At 39.6% G+C, this 19,887-nt stretch overlaps 1 protein-coding gene across 7 annotated transcripts in view; it reads right to left on the bottom strand.

Annotated features, from left to right (window-relative positions):
* BBS9 (Bardet-Biedl syndrome 9) overlaps nt 1-19,887 on the bottom strand; it is a 580,067-nt gene that overhangs the window by 74,182 nt on the left and 485,998 nt on the right. The gene's annotated exons all lie outside the window — the stretch shown is intronic.

Here is a 19,887-nt window from a genome sequence, read left to right as displayed (position 1 = left end):
CACATCCATGCCATGTCCCTCACACAGATCGCAGCATCTAATTCTGAGCACAGGATTGAACCGGGGGAAAAGGAAGGACACTGGGTACCGATGGTTTCGAAGAGAGCCACTGCGAGTGTGGGAGGCCAAGGACACCAAAAGAGAATTTCAACTGCCCGTGACAGGCACCCGCACCTCTGAGCAGGGATGTGTGAGGAGTCCACTGCCCATCTCTAACCCCACACTCGGGACTAAGCCTGTGGCTGGAAAATCTCTTCTTGATGTCGTCATTTAGCCCACTGTGGGGCCTACTCATCCTCCTTCAGCCTGATGGCTTTCAAGTTCTTACCAAGTCTTACTCCAGCTTTTATTCACGCCCTGCCCTGTCCACATACACACTGCATGCTTACACATCCTCAGCTCAGGGGCTCCCCAGCAGGGCTTTGTGGTTGTTTCTTTAGCCGTTTCCTACAAATGTGCACTGAATCTGTTTTACGTGACACAGCCTGGGCCTGGACAGAAACTCACACCTGGGGTAATAGGACCAAGGTAAGATAGCACTGAGGGTAGGGGCATCTGACAGGGTGTCTGTGGAAAGGTCTAGAAACGCTCTTATGTGATTCCTACTATGTGCCGGGAAGGATGCAAAGTATTTTACACTTATCATTCAATTTAAACCTAACAACAACCATGTGAATAGGCATTATTATCTCTGCTTCACAGACAGGAAAATGAGGCTCAGAGGGCTTAACAGTGTGACCACTGAGCTGCAATTCTGACCTCAGGCTGCCCACTGCAGAGTCCAAACAAGCTCCATGCACCACCTCTCACGACTCACACACTGCAAGGACAGGAGCCTTTAGGCTCTGCTGGGTCTTGTCCTCCTCTTTTTTGGCAGAGTGCTTTAGCCAAAATTGAGCCTTGTATCCATCCACCTCCCTACCAAGGCTCAGGCGCTCCTGGGGGAGGCAGGGACTTGGGAGAGCGGGGAGTCTGCAGGTTTCCACTCATGGATCTCCATGGGAGAGGGGCCTGCGTGAGGAAGATGTTCTGTGCAGCTTCCTGAGGCGGGGTGGCCAGATTGCTGGGGACCAGCGGGAGGCTGTGCAGGGCTTGAGTCACTACGGATTCCCAAAACAGTCCTTAGGTCTCAGATCTGAACTGTGAAGAGAAGGGCCATGGCATTAGGTGCAGCACTGTTTTCATGAGTAGGGGAAGACTCTGCAGGCAGGGTTGGCAGAGAGCAAAGAGGGCTGGATAGGGAAACAGTTCTGATGTCCAAGTGACAAACTCCAACTCACACAGAGGAAAGGTAGGCTGCAGGCAAAAAGTCTCCCTTTTATTGACCTCAAAACCACATAACCCAAGATAATTACAGGAACACAGTTTTTACAAGAGGAAAATAATTTTTCCTCTGAATCTGTAAAGTCTACAGAAAGGAATACTGCAAGTATGCCTTTAATAGTTTATAAGGAAGCTATTCCAGAGATCGTGGGAAGCCACTACCTGCAGTAAAACCCGTAAAGATCACAGGAGAACTGTATTTTAGCATTTACCTGGTAAAGAGCTCCTCTCCTATCACTAACCCAAGGATTTTCAAATCTCAAAAAAAAAAAAAAAAGAAAAAAGTTAACTTTACCAACTTCACCATACAAAGCAATTGTTCATGGTGTTCATGCATTCCCAATCTTCAAAACCTGTCAGCTGAGTAATATGATTTTCCCCAAGAAATAGTTCCAATATGTAGCCCTGCTTTCCAAACATATCTGGCAGTTTTCTCAGAAGAAAATACAATCAAGTGCTTTTTAAAGTTTTTTTTTTTTAAGTCTTTTCTTAGAATATTTTCCAAAACAAAAGCAAACTATATAGAACTATTTTCTAGTAAAACCGGTGACTACACTTCCACTTTGCCTTATAGGAACAAACAATTCAATCAAATCAGAAGTAAGAAGTGTAAAGAAAGGAATGTTGTGTGAGGACAATGCTTCGGGCACACAAGCAGCTCTTTCAGGGATTAAGTATTTGGGGCAAGTGGCTTCCCCAAAGCAGATTGTCTTAATTCACAAGCCTTGTTTGGTTTGGTTAATCCTAGTTTGGGCCGCCTGATTGGGTCACACCAAGCTTTAGAAAGGGTTAGAGTGCCGACCACTCACCCAGCTGAAAGGTTTCCTTGATCCTTTGTGACAAACCAGAGAAATTCTTCCTTAAGGCTAAAATGAAGACGTGGCCTCAACAGCCTCCAGCCATCCCCTCATTCAAACTCACCCCAAAAGCAACCACAACTCAGTCCAATGCTTCATTTACATCTATCTCTGTATTTCCTTTTTTTAAAAAAAAACTAAGAATGTTTGAGTAGTGTGGCCTTGTTATAAGCTGTGTACATTAAAGCCAACACACGGAGGCCCATAGTCATTGTCTTCCTTTACTGCGGAGACTGGCGGGAGGGGTGGGACGGGAGGTGCTGGGACCTGGAGTCCCCGGGGCTGGGCAGTGGTCGTTCTGAAGCCAAACACCGAAGCCCGAATGGGTCATTCTGGGACGGGGAAAACACAGGATCCGGCGAACCCAGAGGGAGGACAAGGCAAAATCGCAAGTCCACCAGAACGAAGCAGCAAGCCACCCAGCAGCCGCGAGCGGGGCGAGGGCGCCGGTGGAGCGCGGCTGGAGGGGACAGAGGCCCGGGCAAGGTGGGTGCACGCCAAGGCGGTGCTCGCTTGTGGCTCATTGTACAAACAGAAGATAATGTCAAACAAAGCCTTTCCATTCACACCATGATTTTGAAATAAGTGGAAAGCAGCGATCCCCCCACCTAGGGTCGGTGGAACACTGAAGAGTGAACATTTCTCAGGGGGCGCTGCTGCTGCTGCTGGGAAGCAATCGCTGAGCAAAAGGGTTTATGATTGTCCAGGCAGGGCGAGCGCCAAGTAACACCGAGGACAGGAGGAAGTAAGCCCTTTGGAAGGACAGAAGGGAGACACTAAAGAAAACCCACTTATGAGAGCACCTACCCCGTTCTCCTTATGCCATATTCCATTACATTCCTGGCACACCAGTCTGGCCCGCAAACAATTTCTTCCCTACGGTTTCCAACCTAATTTGTAGGCAAATCTCTCCTTTCCCTCAACACGAAATACAATACCTTTCTGTGATGAGAGGGAATTTATTCCATTCTACGTACTAATTAGCTCTGTGATTCCCCATTTTTGGTCCCCTGTTGCTCACTGGAACATCCCAAAAAGCACAGCCTCCCTCTCCAGGCTTTCTTCATAATCCCCATCATGGGAACACCAAGCAGGGAACAAGGATGGGAACAGGCCTGGCCCCGACAGTGTGGAGCACGTCAAGGTTGAGTTCCTCTGTAGAAACCACACACTTCCACCACCCATCCAGTGTTTCCTTACCATCTGAAATTGCATCGAGCTGGAATTTGGTTTGCATTTAAAGGGAGGGGTTTTTTGAGGCAAGGGGCCCCTGCACTGCTACCGGATGAGTCTGGGCCACCACTGGGAGGGCCTCTGAAAATTGGATTCAGATGGCCAAGTTGTGTCCATAAATGCTCAGCAAACCAAGCCTCGAAATCATGCTTGGCCCTGCTTTCTACACACATGTTCCTCCACTTCATGATGCCTGCTGCCTGCGGGAGCCTGTGAAAGGAGCTAAGGATGCAAAGATCAACAGGCCATGAGGCCAGAGTGGGGACATTTCACCCTTTGGAGAGGACAAGGTCATTAAAGCCTTTCCAGAGAAGGGGACACTAGAGCTGAGCCTTGAGGGATGAAGATGATGGGAGAGGAGGGTCCAGAGAGAAGGAAGAGCCCGCTGGCATGGAACGCTGCTGGGATAAATATCACCATCCTTAAGTCGCCTGCAGGGCCGGCATGGGCTGAGGGTCTCCCTGGAACGGCGCAGTTCGCCATGCTTCTCTCCTGTCTGTGGACCAGACACACGGCCTTTTCGCCTTTCCTCCAAATTACCACTCTGCACACTCTGATGAGCCTCCTGGTCTCAGGGCCTCAGTCACTTCCTCAGAAAAGCTTTCCCCACTTTCCAACAAAAAACAAGTCTCTGCACTTTGCAGGGGCCTGTATCACCCCCCGTGCTTTGCCTCGGTAGCACTCCTCAGAATGGTCGTTTTGTAGTTATCTATGGAATTCATTGAGTAAAGTCTATTTCCCCCCACTTGGCTGAAATCCCATGAGGGCAGGGAGAGGGCTTATTTTGGGCTGACTATTGTATCCCCAACACTAAGCACAGTGCCTGGCACATAGTAGACAATAAATATTTATGAGATGAATGTCTGAATGGCTGAAAGAATGCATAAATGAGTGAGTGCAGAAGGCAGGAAACCATGCCTCTGCATCCAGAGGAGTGCAATGTCACCAGAGGGAAAGGTATGCATGGCAGGTAGGGATGCCCAGCGAGGAAGTCAGAGGAAGAGGGGTGATGAAGGAACTTGGCTCCACTGAGGGTGTGAATTTGAAGTTGATACTGAAAGCTGTGAGGATCTGCTGAAGACTCTTCAGCAGGGGACTGGCTGCCTGACAAATCTAACTCATAGAAAACATGCAGTGTGCTTAAGTATTTAGGGCCTTACTGAACTCACGAGGAGAGAGTTTGATCCTTAACGGATGCAGGGGTAGGGGCATTGTGGTTTAGTAATCCAATTGAATTGGCTCAACAGGCAGTAAGTGCAATTTACTGTGAACCATAATTATATGAGTTTAATTTTTTACTCCAAAAAAACTCCCCAGAAGAATCAATTATGCTGTGATTTGAAAAAAAAAATTTGAACTTGTACACTTTAAATTTCTCTTACATGCTTTTCGCACCTCATTTATTTTTTGTTCTGTTTCAATTTGAAATAAATCCTCCATATATGTGTAAATTAAATGGATTTGCTTTTGTTACATGGCTTGAAGTGGTTTTCATGTGGATCTGTTTTGCTTTGCTTATGTCTCGTTTCTGTGTGTTTTAATCATTATTTGACAAGGGATTTTTAGACGTAATTAAAAGCAGCTAATCATATCAAAAATTCAAATGGAAAGTTTTATAAACCTGTGGCACATTACAAAAAAAATGTAAATAGTAGCAATGTGGGAGCTGTGCTAGGTTTCACAAATAAGAATCCAAACCTTATGAAAGGTCTCGAAATATAAACTGTTCACAAGAGAAGGCCCAAATCTGAAATTAGCCTTTTAAAGTCTTTTAAATATTTACACAGCAATAAAATACAGAGGAGTTTTAGAGGAACTCAGAGGTAACCACAGTAGCAAGTGTAATTATTGAAGTTTAATTTGCTGATACATTTAAGAAAGATTGTATTGATTTAAGAGCATTGAGCTGAATACATGGTTTCACAGAAATGTAATTTTAACATTGAATCAGGATATGTCACAGTGAATACTTGACCTGTGAAGTTTAAGTACCTTATTTCTGACAAAGTTCAGTGACTAACGTTTTAAAATACCTAAAAGGGAAAGAAGCAAAATAGTATCACTTGAGCTCCTACTATGTGTCAAGCATCATACCAAACGAGTTATACATTTCAGCACAGTTTAGTCAGCACACAAAGGGCTGAGGGAGGCATTTTTGTACTCATTTCACATATGCTAAGAACAGAGGTTCAGGAAGAGTCCCTCACTGGCTGATGTCACATAGCGATCGAACAGCAGAGCCAAGTTTGCCACCCAAGTCTATCCCTGAGTCCCTTTGCCCTTTCCACTGTCACTTAGAATTAAAAAAACAAACAAACAAAAAACAAAGGAAACAAAAATTGTTAAATCATTTTTTAAATGAGCTCACACAAGAGTATTTTAGCAAGAACCCCCCCATGCAGGATTTAAGAGCAATTATGTAAATGACATTCTTTGGCTCTGGAAACTAACTCCCTAATTCACACAAAATGTACATTCTCCTCATTTGTGTTTTTGCCCCTGTATGGGGACTTTAATGTGCTAAGTCCTAGAGGTCAGCGTTTACTTTGCTCCTTGTGTACAGGCTCTATTCAACAGGTTGCACAAATGAGCACTCAATAAGGACTTGGATAAGGACAATGACTCAGTTGCACCAGAGTTCATCCCCTTCCCTTCCTTGAATTCCCATTCCAATACCTGTCCCGGGCTAACTAGGGAGCCCCTCATGCTCATGGTTCTCTGGGTGCACTACTGTGAAGTGCTTGTTACATTGCATTTACTGTGTTGTTTGTGTCTTTCCTGTTCTGAAAGCAGGCAAGAGTATTGCAATTTTACTTTCCAATTGTTTGTTGGTAATATATGGATATTATCAAGTGTTTACATTAAGCTTGTATTCTGCAACTTTGTTAAATTCAGTTATTCTATAAGAATTTGAAATTCTAAATTCTAGTTTCTGAGAATGACATTATCTGGGAATAAAGACAGTTTTATTTATTCCTTTCCAATTTCTGTGCACTACCTGCTGGCCTCATTGCACTGGATAGCATCTCTAGTACCTGGCTGAATAGAAGGCAGAGCAGATACATTCTTTCCTGATTCCCACTCTTGAAAGTAAAGAGCTCAGTCTTTTACCAGTAAGCATGATGTTGACTCTAGGTTTTCATAAATGCCCTTTATCACCTTGAGGGAGTTCTCTTCTATTTCTACTTAAGCAATAATAGGTACTGAATTTCATCAAATGCTCCTGCTGCATCTACTGAGATAATCTTAGTGTTTTTCTCCCATATTCTGTTAATACAGTGAATTATCTTGATTGATTTCAGAATGTTAAACCAACATTGCAATTTGGAGGTAAACCCCACCTGGTTATGATGTGTTATCCTTTTCATATATTGCTGGCTCCTACTTGGAAATGTGTTAGTCAATATTTTGCATCTGTATTCATGAGGGACATTGGTCTCTAGTTTTTTTATTCTTCTGTTTGTGTCTTTTGCTATTGTCATTGTTTCCTAAATACTGTTTTTGTCTGGTTGGGTATCAGGATGATGCTGGCTTTTAAAAAAAGGTGGAAATGTTTCCTCTGACATGTTTTCTGAAAAAGTTTGTGTAGGATTGATATGTCTTCATTAAATCTTTGACAAAATTCGCCAGTGAATTTGCCATCTGAGACGTTTTTAAATTACAAGTTTAATTTTTTTTTTGAGACAGAGTCTCATTCAGTTTCCCAGGCTGGAATGTAGTGGCACAATCACAGCTCACTGCAGCCTTGACCTCTTCAGTTTGCCAAGTAGCTGGGATCATAGGCATGCACCACCACATCCAGCTAATTCTTTTATTTTTTTGTACAGATGGGGTTTCACCATGTTGCTCAGGCTGGTCTCAAACTCCTGGGCTCAAGTGATCCACCCGCCTCGGCCTCCCAAAGTGCTGGGCATGAGCCCCCATGCCCAGCCTGTGTGGTATAAATATTTATTTAGGGAAATCCTAAAACAAACAACAGCAACTTACTTGATCACTATCGGCTTTGTGGTATAATATCAAGTGTCTCATATCCAGGCCACACTGATGCAAGGGGTGGGCCCCTAAGACTTTGGCCATCTCTGCCTACGTGGCTCTTCAGGGTACAGCCCCCTTGGCTGCTTTCACGGGCTGGAATTGAGTGTCTGTGGCTTTTCCAGGTACATGGTACAAGCTGTCAGTGGATCCACCATTCTGGGGTCTGGAGGATGGTGGACCTCTTCTCACAGCTCTACTAGGCAGTGCCCCACTGGGGACTTTTTGTGGGGGCTCCAAGCCCACATTTTCCCTCCACACTGCCCTAGCAGAGGTTCTCCATAAGGGCTCTGCCCCTGCAGCAGACTTCTGCCTGAACATCCAAATGTTCCCATACATCCTGTAAAATCTAGGCAGAGGCTCCCAAGCCTCAACTCTTGCCCTTTATGCACCTGCAGGCCTAACATCATGTGGAAACCAAAGCTTACAGCTTGCACCCTCTGGAGCAGCAGCCTAGATGTATCTGGGGCCCTTTTAGCCACAGCTGGGGCTGGAATGGCTGGGATGCTGGGAGCAGTGTCCTGAGGTTGTGCAGGGCAGTGGAAAACTGGCCCCAGCCCACAATACCATTCTTCCCTCCTAACCCTCTGGGCCTATGATGGGAAGGGCTACCACAAAGTTCTCTGAAATGCCTTCCAGGCATCTTCCCCATTGTCTTGGCTAGTAACATTTGGCTCCTCTTTACTTATGCACATTTCTGCAGCCAGCCTGAATTCCTTCCCAGAAAATGGGTTCTTCTTTCTACCACATGGTCAGGCTGCAAATTTTCCAAACTTTCACACTCTGCTTCCCTTTTAAATATAAGTTCTAGTTTCAGGACATCTCTTTGCTCATGCACATGACCATATACTGTTAGAAGCAGCCAGGCAACATATTTAATGCTTTGCTGCTTAGAAATTTCTTCTGCTAGATACCCTAAGTCATCACCCTCAAGTTCAAAGTTCCACAGATTTCTAGGGCCTCCAACCTCTTTGCTAATGCATAACAACCTCCACAATGCCTCCAACCTCTTTGCTAATGCATAACAAAAGTGACCTTTGGTCCAGTTCCCAATAAGTTCCTCACCTCTATCTGAGACCACCTCAGCCTGGACTTTATTGTTCATGTCACTATCAGCATTTTGGTCACAACTTTAACAAGTCTCTAGGAAGTTCCAAACTTTCTGTTACCTTTTTATCTTCTTCTGAGCCCTCCAAACTGTTCCACCCTCTGCCTGTTACCCAGTTCCAAAGTTGCTTCCACATTTTCAGGTACCTTTATGGCAATGCCCCATTCCTGGTACCAATCTTCTGCATTAATCTCTTCTTGCATTGCTATAAGGAACCACCTGAGACTGGATAATTTATAAAGAAAAGAGGTTTAATTGACTTCACAGTTCTGCAGGCAGTACAGGAAGCAGGGCTGGGGAGGCCTCAGAAAACTTAGAATCACAGTGGAAGGTGAAGGGGAAGCAAGCATGTCTTACATGGCCAGAGCAGGAGGAAGAGAGAGAAGGGAGAAGTGCTACACATTTTTAAACAACCAAATCTTGTGAGAACTTACTCACTATCATGAGCACAGCAAGGGGGAAGTCCACCCCCATGTTCCAATCACCTCCCACCAGGCCCCTCTCCTCCAACACTGAGAATTACAATTCAATGTGAATTTAGGTGGGGACACAAATCCAAACCATATCACTTCCAAAATGGATACATATTCATAACTAGTCTAGTTAAACTAGACTACCCACCATCCTAGTGATTTCTCTTTTTAATTTTCAGACATATAATTTAGTGTGACAACTTAGAAATGTTATGAGAGCTTAACTAAGATGATTATATATTTATTCTAATTGCTAAGATAAGTTATAAACAACTGCTAATCCTTAACTGTGGCTAAGTAAACAGTTAAGCATATCTTATGACCGTATCTTTATGAGGAAAAAGAAATATCAGCATTACCCACCTAAGTAGGAGAATTGGATCTGTTAGGCTCCATCGCTAACAGTCATAAAAATCATGGTAAGGTGCTTCCTGAAATTAATGTATTAATTACAATAGCAGTTGTTTACATGAAACTTAAGAGTCACTTTAGGAATGTGCAAAGGGAGCCTGACCCTTGCACCAGCAGTGATACAGTTGGTAATCTGCACAATAAAAGAAAAAATCCAGAGAATCAGTAGTCATAGTAGATAGAAGACAGGTTTTTAAATCAAACAGACTTAAATTTATTTCCTTAAGTCTTCCACCTATGTAACCCTGGGCAAATTTCTTGGCAGTTTCCTCATGTGGACAACAGAAATAATACCTTCTTCATATGGCTGTTAAGATGAGTAGGTGCTATAATATGAGTAGAATTCAGTGCCTGGAACATAGTAGGAACACAATAAAGGCTCATTTTTATAATTTTATTATTATTTATAAACCTGTACAACTCATTTCTATTTCACCTCCAGATAAAATTTTCATTCTTCCTGTCATATTTCTGATTTTGAGCCCATATAGAATAGGACCCAAGGTACTATAATTTTGTGCTTCTTCAGGTGGTAATCAAACAAAAAAATGACAAAACATACAAAATGACCTTTCCCTCATAGAATAGTTGGGCACTTGTTGCTTCACATGAATTTCCAATAAAACTCCTTATCAATAAACAGGTACATCATTGGTTGGTGTCAATGAAGCCTAGCAGACACATCTACTGAGAGTACTGGTTCAGGACTACAATTATGGCCGTACACATTTCTTAACTCAGAGTGATTACTGTTTATGATGTTTCAATCGTTGAAAGGATAACCTGTACCAGACCAGATGTGCCTTCAGCTGGGTACTCACTGAGCTAGCTTCCTCTATAATCAGGATGACCTACACCCCAGGACTATTCTATTTTACACCTGTTATTTCAGCATAATTATTAATAGTGCCCCCTTTAACTCCCCCAAAATGTTACAGTTTGGATAATCAATTACATGGTTTCTCTATTTACAATTATCCTTTATCAACTATATTCTGCAACTCATTTGGTGGCTGTCATAAAGTACTATTGCGCTGTTGTTACTCATGAAGCTGATACAGGGTTAAGACCTATATTAACATCTGGAATGTGTGAAACACCACCTGGTGAAGCAAATTACTTTATGCCAAGCTGGTGGTGAATTTAAAGAAAACACATGGAAAGTTAATTAGAAAGTAAAAGAGGAGAAATAGATCTCAACAGTACTGCCAAACAGAATGTTTACAGGATGAGCAGATACAGATGGGATTGTTAGCTCAGAAGTTAACAGCTGCAAAATTTTCTGCCCACTAGCAATCCTTGGCTTCTAATGTGGCCACTGTGTGGTAATATTCAAGGGTTGAGGGTGGAGGTGGGTGGTAGGTGGTGGGTGGAAAGAAATAGATATCTAAACAGACAAGGATAGGTATTTATAGTTATAAAAGTCATATTCAGTATAGTATTATATATAATTTTACATTTAGAAAACTAAAATAGCCATTGTTTTCTTAAACCAAGGGAAATAAAGTCTGACAAAAAGCTCTTTTGGCCAAGATACACAGAGATTTGCAAATTGGGCACATCTCTCTCAAGGGCTGAAATTTATCAGAATCATGAGGGAAATTAGAGGCATGTCGTTTTCTGTTTTTAAATTTTTTATGGTAAAATAAATTAAACAGACAAAAGAGTAAGACTTATATGAATTTTTTTTTAATAATAGAATGAATGAAAGATTTGCTCACCAACCAGCTTAGGAAATAAAACAGGCCTTCTGGCCCCTCCCCAGTGGTATTTTCTCTCTCCTCAACTTCCAAGAAGTAACCTCAATTAAAAAAGTCAATCCTAAGCCAAAAGAACAAAGCTGGAGGCATCACACTACCTGACTTCAAACTATACTACAAGGCTACAGTAACCAAAACAGCATGGTACTGGTACCAAAACAGAGATATGGATCAATGGAACAGAACAGAGCCCTCAGAAATAACGCCGCATACCTACAACTATCTGATCTTTGACAAACCTGAGAAAAACATGCAATGGGGAAAGGATTCCCTATTTAATAAATGGTGCTGGGAAAACTGGCTAGCCATATGTAGAAAGCTGAAACTGGATCCCTTCCTTACACCTTATACAAAAATCAATTCAAGATGGATTAAAGACTTAAACGTTAGACCTAAAAGCATAAAAACCCTAGAAGAAAACCTAGGCATTACCATTCAGGACATAGGCGTGGGCAAGGACTTCATGTCCAAAACCAAAAGCAATGGCAACAAAAGCCAAAATTGACAAATGGGATCTAATTAAACTAAAGAGCTTCTGCACAGCAAAAGAAACTACCATCAGAGTGAACAGGCAACCTACAACATGGGAGAAAATTTTCGCAACCTACTCATCTGACAAAGGGCTAATATCCAGAATCTACAATGAACTCAAACAAATTTACAAGAAAAAAACAAACAACCCCATCAAAAAGTGGGCGAAGGACATGAACAGACACTTCACAAAAGAAGACATTTATGCAGCCAAAAAACACATGAAAAAATGCTCATCATCACTGGCCATCAGAGAAATGCAAATCAAAACCACTATGAGATATCATCTCACACCAGTTAGAATGGCGATCATTAAAAAGTCAGGAAACAACAGGTGCTGGAGAGGATGTGGAGAAATAGGAACACTTTTACACTGTTGGTGGGACTGTAAACTAGTTCAACCATTGTGGAAGTCGATGTGGCGATTCCTCAGGGATCTAGAACTAGAAATACCATTTGACCCAGCCATCCCATTACTGGGTATATACCCAAAGGACTATAAATCATGCTGCTATAAAGACACATGCACACGTATGTTTATTGCGGCATTATTCACAATAGCAAAGACTTGGAACCAACCCAAATGTCCAACAATGATAGACTGGATTAAGAAAATGTGGCACATATACACCATGGAATACTATGCAGCCATAAAAAATGATAAGTTCATGTCCTTTGTAGGGACATGGATGAAACTGGAAACCATCATTCTCAGTAAACTATCGCAAGAACAAAAAACCAAACACCGCATATTCTCACTCATAGGTGGGAATTGAACAATGAGATCACATGGACACAGGAAGGGGAATATCACACTCTGGGGACTGTTGTGGGGTGGGGGGAGGGGGGAGGGATAGCATTGGGAGATATACCTAATGCTAGATGACGAGTTAGTGGGTGCAGCACACCAGAATGGCACATGTATACATATGTAACTAACCTGCACAATGTGCACATGTACCCTAAAACTTAAAGTATAATAAAAAAAAAATTTAAAAAAAAAAAAAAATTTTGTTAATCTTTGCCTTACAGTTTGCCATCTAGGTATATACCCTAAAACAATATGTTGTTATGTTTGCCTGATTTCAAACTTTCATAAACAGAATCATAATATATACATTCTATAATTTGCTTCTGTCTCTGAGATTCATCCATGTTAATCTTTGTAGCTTTAATTAACTTTTGTTGCTGTGTAGTACCCCATAGTAAGAATATATTGAAATTGGTCAAATCTACAGTTGATGACTTTTTAGATGGTTTGGGGGTTTTGGTTTTTCTTTTTTTTAACCATGCTTTTATGAGCATTCTCAAAATTCCTATTGGGCAAGATTTTCTCTAAGTTATACATCTAGGAATGTAATTCCTGGTGATAGGTTATGTGCACGTGCAACTTTACTAACAAATGCCAAACTCTTGGCCAAAACAGCTGAGCTGAGCCAACAGATTCAATAGATGTGGGTATTTTCTGTTCTATGTCCTTTCCAACCGGTATTTGTAGACTTCTCCTTTTTCTCCTATCTGGTAGATGCAACAACATATTGTGTTTTAATTTGCATTTCCTCAACTACTAATGAGATTAGGTTTTTTTTTTCCAATTTTAGCATATTAATTGTTTAATCTTCTGTAAGCCATCCATGTATGTTTTTGCTCATATTAAGATGTTGCTTTCTTATCAAACTGCTGGAGGTTCCTTAGACACTCTAAATACTAATTCTTTGCCAGTTATACGCACTGGAAATATTTTCTTCCACTTTATGACATGATTTTTACCTTTTCTTATAGTGTCTTTTGATGACTATAAATTCTTAATTTTAAGGCAATCAGTATTTTTCTTTTAGGCTATGATGAAATTAAGGAATCCTTCACTACACTGAGGTCATAAAGACATTCTCCTACATGTGTTCCTAAAATATTTGTTGTTTTGTCTTTCACATTTAAGTATTTAATCCAACCAAAATTGACTTTTCTGTATGGTTGAAGTATGAGTCTAATTTCATTTTTCTCAATATGGTTATCCAATTGCTTCAGCAACATATATTGAAAACTATTTTTACCCACTGATCTGCAATATTATCTCTGTCATATTTGGACATTCTGTTTCTGGACACATTATTATGATGCATTGGTCCATTAGTATATCCCTACATTAATTCCATACTATGTTTTAGCTTTACAATCAGACTTGATATCTGGTGGAGCAAATTTTTCAAGAATGGCTGTTTTGAGGCCTTTGCTCTTCCATGTAAATTGTATTTTATGTATATATTTTCTCAAGCTTTATTAAAGTATAAATGACAAATAAAAATTGTATATATTTACGGTATACAAAGTGATGCTTTGATATTGAATGTGTATATGCTGTGAAATGCTAATTAACATATCTAGTATTTCACATACTTTTCATTTTTTGTGTGGTGAGAGTATTTAGGGTCTACTCACTTAACAATTTTCAAGTATACATTATTACTAACTATAGTCACAATGTTTAACTGAAACTTGGTATGCTTCGACCAACATCTCCCCTTCTTCATCTCAACCCCACAAACTAGAACCTGACAGCCACCATTCTACTTTCTGCTTCTATGAGTCTGACTTTCTTACATTCCACAAATAAGTGAGGTCATGCAGTATTTTTCTTTTTTATTTTTATTTTTATTTTTTATTTTTTGAGATTGAGTCTCCAGCACCGAGGCTGGAGTGCAATGGCGCTATCTCAGCTCACTGCAACCTCTGCCTCCTGGGCTCAAGCGATTCTCCTACCTCAGCCTCTGGAGTAGCTACAATTACAGGTGCGTGCCACCACACTCAGCTAAATTTTGTATTTTTAGTAGAGATGGTGTTTCACTATGTTGGCCAGGCTGGTCTCAAACTCCTAACCTCATGTGATCCCTCTGCCTTGGCCCCTCAAAGAGCTGGAATTACAGGCGTGAACCACTACGCCCAGCCCATTGTAGTATTTGTCTTTCCATGCCTGGCTAAGTTCACATAGCATAATGTCCTCTAGGTTTATCCACATTTTCACAAATGACAGGATTTCCTTCTTTTTAAAGGCTAAATAGTATTCCACTGTATGTACTACCACATTTTCTTTATCCAGGTTAGGTTAATTCCATACCTTGGTTATGGTGAATAATGGTGCAATAAACATGGGAATACAGGTATTTCTTTGACATACTCATTTTATTTCCTTTGGATATGGTGGGATTGCTGGATGATATAGTAGTTCTATTTTTAATTTTTTTAAGAATCTCCATACTGCTTTCTTTACACTAATGGCTGCACTAATTTACATTTCCAACAATGTGCAAGGGTTCCTTTTACTCCACTTTCTCGCCAGCACTTTTGTCTTTTTGATCATAGTCATTCTAAAAGGTGTGAGGTGATATCTCATTGTGGTTTAATTTATTTTCCTGATGATGAATGATGTTGAGCATTTATTCATATACCTGTTGGCCATCTGTATGTCTTCTTTTGAGAAATGTCTATTCAGGTCCTTTGCCCATTTTTCAATCAGATTCTTTGTTTCCTTGCTATTGAGTTTTTTGTGTCCCTTATGTATTTTGGATATTCATTAGGTATACGGTTCACAAATATTTTCCCCATTCCATAGGTTGTCTGTTTACTCTTTTGATTGTCTCCTTTGCTGTGCAGAGCTTCTAAGTTTAATGAAATCCCCTTTGTCTATTTTTGCTTTTGTGGTCATGTCCAAATAATCACTGCCCAGATCAATGTTAAGAAGCTCTTCCTCATGTTTTCCACTAGTAGTCTGCAGTTTCACATCTTACTTTTAAGTCTTTTTTCATTCGTTTTTGTATATGATGTGAGATAAGGGGCAATTTTTCATTCTTCTGCATATGGATGCCCAGGTTTCTCAGCACCATTTATTTTCTCCATTGTGTATTCTTAATACCTTTGTTAAAGATCAGTTGACTGTAAACACATGGAATTATTTCTGGACTCTGTTATGTTCCATTGGTCAGTGTTTCTGTATTTATTGCAGTACAATGCTGTTTTGATTACTATAGCTTTGTAGTATATTTTAAAATCAGGTAGTGTGATGCCTCCAGCTTTGATCTTTTTGCTCAAGACTGCTTTGGCTATTTAGAGTCTTTTGTGGTTGCATACAAATTTGAGAATTGATTTTTCTATTTCTGTGAAAAACGTCATTGGAATTTTGATGGGATTGTATTGAATCTATAGACCACTTTGCACAGTATGGACATTTTAACAGTATTAATTCTCCTGATTCAAAAAGACAGGATATTTTTTCATTTGTGTTTTTTTCCTTTTTTTTCATCAATGCTTTATAATTTTCAGTGTATAGATCTTTCACCTCCTTGGCTAAATTTATTCCTGATATTTTTTATTATTGTAAATGGGATTTTTTCTTGATTTCTTTTTCAGGTAGTTTCTTGTTAGTGTATAGAAATGCTACAGATTTTTATATGTTGATTTTTGTCCCGCAACTTTACTCAATTTATTGCTTTTAATGGTTTTTAAAAGGAGTCTTAAGGGTTTATTTAACAGTTTTTTTAAGGAGTCCTAAGGATTTACTATATGCAAGATTATTAATCTATTCAGATTTTATATTTCTTCATAATTCAGTCTTGGTAAGTTGTATGTTTCTAGGACTTTGTTCATTTCCTCTAGGTAATCCAATTTGCTGGCCTATAGTTTTTATATTAGTCTCTTAATATCTTTTCGATTTCTGTGGTAGAGGTTGTAATGTCTCTTCCTCCATTTATAATTTCATTTGCATCTTCTTTTTTTCTTACTCTAGCTAAAGGTTTGCATTATTTTGTTTGTTTTTCAAAAGTGCAACTCTTCATTGATCTTTTCTATTATTTTTCTAGTCTCTATGTATTTCTGCTCGGATCTTTATTATTTCATTCCTTTGCTGACTTTGGTCTTAGTTTGTTTTTCCTTTTCTAGTTCTTTGAGGTGTAACATTAGGTTACTTATTTAAAGTCTTTCATATTTTTTGATGTAGGCATTTATTGCTACAAACTTTCCTCTTAGAACTGCTTTTGCTATATCCCATAAGTTTTGTCTGTGTTGTGCTTCTGTTTTCTTTTGTCTCAAGATACTTTTGGATTTCCTTTTTGATTTCTTCTTTGACCCATTGGTTATTCAGGAGTATTTTGTTTAATTTCAACATATTTGTGAATTTTCCAATTTTCCTGTTATTATAGTTTCATAGCATTGAGGTAAAAGAAGATACTTAATATTATGTCAATCTTCTTGGATTTGTTAGGACTTGTTTTGTGACCTAACATATGATCTATCCTGGGTAATGTTCCATGTGCATTCAAAAATATCGTGTGTTCTGCTGCTGTTGAATGGAATGTTATACATATGTCTGTTAGGTCTACTTGGTCACTAGTGTTGCTCAGGTCAGCTGTTTTTCTTATTGATTTTCTGCCTGGATGATTTATCCATTGTGGAGAGTGGGGTCTGAAGTCCCTTACTACTGCTGTGTTACTATTTGTTTCATCCTTCAGTTCTATTAATATTTTCTTTATGTATTTAGGTGTTCCAACATTGGGCAAATATATATTTACAATCGTTATACATTCTTGATGAATTGACCACTTTATCAATATATAATTATATATATCTTTGTTTCTTGTGACATTTTTTGACTAAAGTCTATTTTGTCGGATGTAAGTATAGACACCCCTGCTCTCTTTTGTCTACAGTTTTCATGAAATATCTTTTTTCATTCCTTCATTTTCAGGCTACGTGTATTTTTAAAGCTAAAGTGAGTCTCTTCTATGCTGCATGTAGTTGTGTCTTGTTTTCTAATCCATTCAGCCACTCTGTCTTTTGATTGAAGAATCTATTTATATTTAATGTAATTAATGAGGACTTCTATTGCCATTTTGTTGTTTCTAATTGTTTTGTAGTACTTTCGTTCTATTCTTCCTCTCTCGCTGTCTTCTTTGTAATTTGATAATTTTTTTCATAGTGGTAAGCTTTCTTTCTCTTTCTCTTTTGTGTACCCACTACAGGTCTATTCGTGTGTGTGTGTGTGTGTGTGTGTGTGTGTGTGTGTGTGTGTGTGTGTGTGTGTGTGTATGTGTGTATGTGGTTACCATGAGGCTTATGTAAAACATCTCATAGTTATAAGTCTATTTTAAGCTGAAAAGAAGTTCACTTGCATATGATAAATCTTAAACTTCTCACTCACATTATGTTATTAATGTCATAATTTACATTTTAAAAAAATAGATGGGGGTCTTGATATATTGCCCGGCCTGGTCTGGAACTCCTGGGCTTAAGTGATCCTCCAACCGCAGGCTCCCAAAGTGTTGGGATTATAGGTGTGAGCCACTGTACCCAGCCATAATTTACATTTTGTAGATAATGTGTATCTGTTACCAAATTATCGTAAGTATAGTTATTTTTATTACTTTTGTCTTTTAATTTTAATACTAGAGGTCAAAGTGATTTATGCACCACCATGATGGTATTAATGTAGTCTCAATTTAACTACATTCTCATCTATATAGTGAGTTTTATACTTTCATAGGTTTTCATATTGTCAGTTAATGTCTTACTTTTTTTTTTTTTGAGACAAGGTTCTGCTCTTTCACCCAGGCTGGAGTGCAGTGATGCGATCACAGCTCACTGCTGCCTCAACTTCCTAGGCTCAAGTGATCCTCCCATCTCAGCCTCCAGAGTAGCTATGAATACAGGCATGTGACATTATGCCCAGCTAATTCTGAAACAAAAAAATTTGTAGAGACAGAGTCTCACTATGTTGCCCAGGTCGGTCTCTAATTCCTGGCCTAAAGCAATCATCCTGCCTTGGCCTCCTAAAGTGTTGGGATTACAGGCATGAGACACCATGCCCAGCATGTGTCCTTGCATTTAAACCTGAAGAACTCTCTTTAACATTTCTTGTAAGGTAGATCTAGTAGTGATGAACTCCCACAGCCTTTGTTTGCCTGGGAACATCCTTATCTCCCCTTCATTTTTGAAGAACTTCCATAATGCATATGTTAGTTGGCTTGATTATATCCCACAATTCTTATAGGCTGTCTACATTATTTTATCTTTTTGTTCCTCAAACTGCGTAATCTCAAATGACTTGTCTTTGGGCTCTCTGATTCTTTCCTCTGCTCAATTGAGTCTCCAATTGGAGCACTCTTGAAGTTTTCAGTTCATTCATTGTGTTCTTTAGCACTAGAATTTGTTTGGTTCTTTTTCATGGTTTTTATTCCTTTGTTGAACACTTTATTTTCTTCATGCATTGTTTTCCCAATTTTGTTTAGTTGTCTACTGTGTTTTCTTGCAGTTCACTGAGCTTCTTTAAGATGATTAATTTGAATTATTTCTCAGGCACTCAATAAAGCTCCATTTCTTTAGAGCTGGTTACTGGTGCTTTATTTTACTCCCATGACAGTGTCAAGTTTCCCTGATTATTTGTGATCCTTGTGGCCATGCACTGATGTTTGCACATTTGAAGAAGGAGGCACTGACCTCTTTATCTTTACGGAGAACTGACTTTATCATTATGTTTGGCCCCTCTTTATCCCTGATAACTTACCTTTCTCTGAAGTCCCTGTCTGAAATTAATACATTGACTTCTGCTTTCTTTTGATTAGTGTTATGGTATATACTTCTCCATTCCCTTCTTTTAATCTATATGTGTCTTTATATTTAAAATGAATTTCTTGTTGACAAGATATAGTTGGGTCTTGATTTTTGATTCATTAAGACAATGTATCTTTTAATTGGTGTATTTAGATCATTAGCATTGAAAGTAATTATTGATCACAGTTGTCCATCAATGGATGATGGGATAAAGAAAATATAGTATATTTATATATACACTATGGAATACTACCCGTTTATTTTAAAAAAAGAATGAAGTCATGTCTTTTTTGCAACACTGAATGAGCTGGAGGCCATTATCTCAAGTGATATAACCCAGAAACAGAAAGTCAAATACCACATGCTCTCACTTATAAACAAAAGCCAAATATGTGTACACATGGACATAGCAAGTGGAATAATCGACATTGGAGACTCCAAAAGGTGGAAGGTTGGGAGAGGGATGAGGGATGAGAAATTATATATGGGATATAATGTATACTATTTGGGTGATGGTTACAGTAAAAGTCCAGACTTCATTCACTATGCAATATATCCAT

Source organism: Gorilla gorilla, chromosome 6, assembly GCF_029281585.2.
Source record: "Gorilla gorilla gorilla isolate KB3781 chromosome 6, NHGRI_mGorGor1-v2.1_pri, whole genome shotgun sequence".
NCBI classification, from domain to species: Eukaryota; Metazoa; Chordata; class Mammalia; order Primates; family Hominidae; genus Gorilla; species Gorilla gorilla.
Note: the sequence above shows the minus strand (reverse complement) of the source record. Positions and strands in the feature narration are given on the sequence as shown.